This window comes from Lygodium microphyllum, chromosome 11 (genome assembly GCF_053477565.2).
Source record: "Lygodium microphyllum isolate KBCC chromosome 11, Lygodium_microphyllum_v1.1.10, whole genome shotgun sequence".
NCBI lineage: Eukaryota > Viridiplantae > Streptophyta > Polypodiopsida > Schizaeales > Lygodiaceae > Lygodium > Lygodium microphyllum.
This window is the reverse complement of record NC_141145.1, coordinates 92443725-92448016: the sequence shown is the minus strand read 5'-3', so window position 1 is coordinate 92448016 and position 4292 is coordinate 92443725.

The window sequence follows — 4292 nt, the reverse complement described above, 5'->3', positions numbered from 1 at the left end:
TAGTCAATTATTAGCTAGAATCATGGTTACTTGTACCATGGATTTTTTTGAAACATTGAGGGATATTAGTGCTATGGTTTGCAAGTGTGATTTTGTGTGAGGGTGTACTTATGGCAAGGCAATGACTTTTGATTATGCAATCACATTGGTGTGTTTTTTTAGGAACCCAAAGGTACGTGTAGCCTTGATAATATCCTTGAGTACGTAGAAGAGCCTTGGGAACCCAATGGGGTGTTGTTCAAGGTCTGTGATGTTAAGATAATGCTTACTATGTTTTTGTTTAGAAAAAGAAGGGGCACGCGAAGATCAAAATCTTATGTGAGAAGTGGATTAGGATTCTTAGTGAGTTGAGGTAGTTGAGCATTGGTGCTCAAATGATGTTAGTTTTGGGCCTACATGATTAACAACTCTAACAAGAGGGTCTTTTTAATTGTGGGGGCCTTTTGTAGAGGATGCATTATAGGAATCTTACTTGGGGTGGGCCACAAAGTTAGTCCCCTAGGGGCAAAGGTTGAGATGACCCTTGTGTTAGGAAATTTCAAGTGTATGTCCTTATCAATGTAGTTGACGTGGCAATTGGTGATGAATTTAAATAAGCATCCTAGTAGGATTTTGGTTGTACTTTACACGCCCAACAATGAATAAGATTAGCCTCTGTAGGGTTATAGATTTGCATCAATGGACTATACCATTGATTGGCCAAATTCTAGCCAATAGTACTATGGAAGGGTATTATGATCAACACCTTCAATAATAAGCACATAATTTGTGATCTCTTTGGCAATGGTAAACTAGATTCAATGGTAGGCAAGTGGAACTATAATGTCCTCCTCGGTTCCTAGGTTACTAATAATGGTTGCTCAGATGTTGAAGTTTCTAGGAAGAAGACTAGTTGTGGATTGGTGTGTGACTTATGTCTATTGCCTCGTTTGTTCATATCATGTTTGCTCGATTATCATGATGGTTTGTAGGAGAATATTGGGCTCCTTTATGGTGGCTCATCCAAATAATTTCCTAGAGGGTAGTAGCATTTAATATGACTTCTATTAAAGTGACCCATCCAAGGTTTCTAACTCTACATTGCATGTCTTGTTGATGACATGGGTATGGTAGGGTTTAAGGCCCCAAAACTTAAGTTTCTACTTGTGGCATTTAATTGACTCTAGTAGTACAAGATTGCCTTTCTCAAAGGATCTTTGCTTGGCATGTTTATCAAACCAGGCCTTTGCTCAACGAGCTTTCCCAACCAAGGAGCATGTGAGTTGCAAGTAGTGGTCTTTCAATTGATAAGCATTTGAGCTCTATAAGGCATTCAATCCAAACATTTACACCTTCCCAATCTACGTGCATAGTGATACAAAGACTTGGGTAAGGAACTCAATTGGTATAATCGCACTGTTTGATAATTTAGCCTAAAGGACATTTGTCTTGTGGCCATTTTATAGGTTGTATGATAAGCCCAAAGTGCAAGCATGAGCTTTTATTATCCTAGTTTGATCTAGAAGCTAGGATAATTTTTGTTAGAACATAAGATAAGATTTTATTAGTTGCTTCCCCTTGGCTATTTGCTTGTGGATAGTACAAACCAGAATTTTAGTGTTGTGGGACCAAGAGCACATATAGAAGAAATTCAATAACTTTGTTCAAGAAATGAGTTCCTTTCTCACAAACAATATTGATGGGATAGCCAAAGTGTGAGATGACTCGCTCTTATAAGATTAGACATGGTTATGGCATCTATCTTTCTAGTGGCCCTTGCCTCTACTTGCTTTATCATCTAATTAGTTGCTACAATAATGTAGCATGCTTGCAAGTACTTAGCAATAGGGTTAATGGGTCCCATAAAATGCATCCTCTAATTTTTGAAGGGTTGGTAGGTGATTACAAGGGAAAGTTCTATTTTTTCCTTTATAATTGGAAGTTTAGTGCACTGACTCTCACCACAATGTTTGATGAAATGGGTTGTGTCTCAAAAAAGAGGGGCCACCACAACTAAGATTGTAGAACTTTTATTGTTTTGGTGTTTGCTTTAAAGTGTCCCCCCTACAATTCCTATGTGTGCTTCTTATAGCATACCATCAATTTCAATAGCTGCATGTCTAAATGTCAGAATCACTACTGGAGATGTATAGGATGAGCAACATTTCTTTGTACATGATGTATCTATATATCCAGTGATTCTTGGCTAGCCATATATCACTAAAATTTTATGGAAACAAAGGTACTCAATAATGGATTTGCTTACGCTAATGTAACAAAGGTACTCAACAATGGATTTGATTATGCTAAGGTAAGAGATGGTAAATGGGCTATTTAGTTTCTTACAGTATGTGTGTGAACCATGAGAGAGACTATGATACTCTTAGGGAGCATCCTTTGCCTCTAAATTCTAAAGAATTCAAAGAGTCCCACCAAAAGATGGGGTTTCAGCAGTGCCATTATAAAGTGGGACTACAATGGTGCTGAAAGGAAAAGGCTCTTGCCTCTTTTTGTAGATACAAATGCTTTTTTGTAGGGTTTGTAGCATTTTTAGCATGTGGTCTAGCTTTCTTTCATAAGCTTGAAAATATGCATAAATATGTAAGGCAATATGTTCATGAGGCTCAATATAATCAGAGGCAAAATGGATTGCTTAAGTTTGATGAATGCATTTTTGGGCTACTGTGATTGAGTCTAGATTGCAAAAGAAATGACATTATGAAAGTATACTCTTTTGACATGTACCAAAAAATAGAATATTTTGAAAAACAAACATGGGTACATATAGATGAAAGATCATACACATGGATTGAAAAACAAAATATAAAATTGTGGTTAAACTTAAAGCCTTTGCTTTGCCATTACCTTCTAATAAATTACAGTAAAGAAAATATAGAGTTAGCTTCTTGTCAGCCAAATATTAGAGATCCAAAGAGGATAAGGCATAAGTTTAAAAGACTTGAAGATTGGTTGCAAGGATCTTACTCATATAGGGAAACAATGCATCATAGATATGCCGTCAAAATATGGTAAAGCATTTGCATATTAGCACATGAAATTGGATGTGTTGATCCTAGTTATTGTAGCCCCTAATCTATGCAAAATGTATAATAGGACTACAATGCCTCATATAGGAGCATAGCACACTATTGTAGACATTTGGTGAATACATTATACCATATTAGGTAACTAATAGGAAAACCCATAAATAATGACACAGAAGCATGATAATGCATCCTATAATGCTCATAAGAGCAAATTAGAGACATAAAATCTAAGAATATGTTGAAAATAGATAAAAAGCACAAAGAAAGACATGGCACCAATTGCCAAATCTCATAAATAATAGGAAATATTTGTCATACATCCAATAGTGATCATAAACAATGACCAAAATGTGAAAGGCACCAATGATACCTCTTCAAGTCATGCTTGAAATCTACTTACATAACTACATTTTGTGAGACATCTAACTTCATGAGGCATTTAAAGACTACTCACATATGAAAATACTAAACTAAGGTAATGAAGTATGCTAATGTTGAAATCTTGAGCTCTACATGAGCTAGAATCCACTACGCACCTTGGTGATGTGGTAGGATATTGCTCACTGGCATGTTAGGTGACTGGCATGAGGATACACAAGCGATTCTATAGCTAGACTACACCCACGTAGTCCATCCTCGGTTATGGCACATTCATTGTGCCATGTCTTCTTTTCTTAGTGGGTTCACACTTAGTGATTGTGTGTACATACATTGTGGTACCTCCAAAGTACGATGTCTACTCTCCAAGTCAATATTGAAAACTATAATTACAGCACTGCTAAAATAAATATAGTAGTATATGTTAATCCAACTATGGGAAAATAGCCAAGAAAGAAAGCTCCAACTACCAAGGATATCCAAGTAGCAATTGGGATACAAAGAATGTAACTAACAGTAAGTAAGCATATCCCATAAGCATATACATTGCTAACAAATTGTTGACACAGGTAAGTGCTAGTGTCCAAAGCATACGGAATCAAATCAACCCAATACTAGGGTAACTGCATCCAATGAGCATCAAAAGAGCGTGTACATAAGTCCAAAGTCCCAACTATCTCAAGAAATCAAGCTTAATTATATAAAGAATCCAAAGCTTTAATGCCAATAGCAAGTAGCTCCCACTAAAGTAAACATGAATGCCAAACGAGTCAAGCGAATATTGATAACCATATGCTTAGCATTCATTCTGGGCCAGGATCAAGCCCAGAAACTTCAACAACCACAATGTGTGTCCAAGCCTTCCTTTATTCAAACTGTCACTAAAAG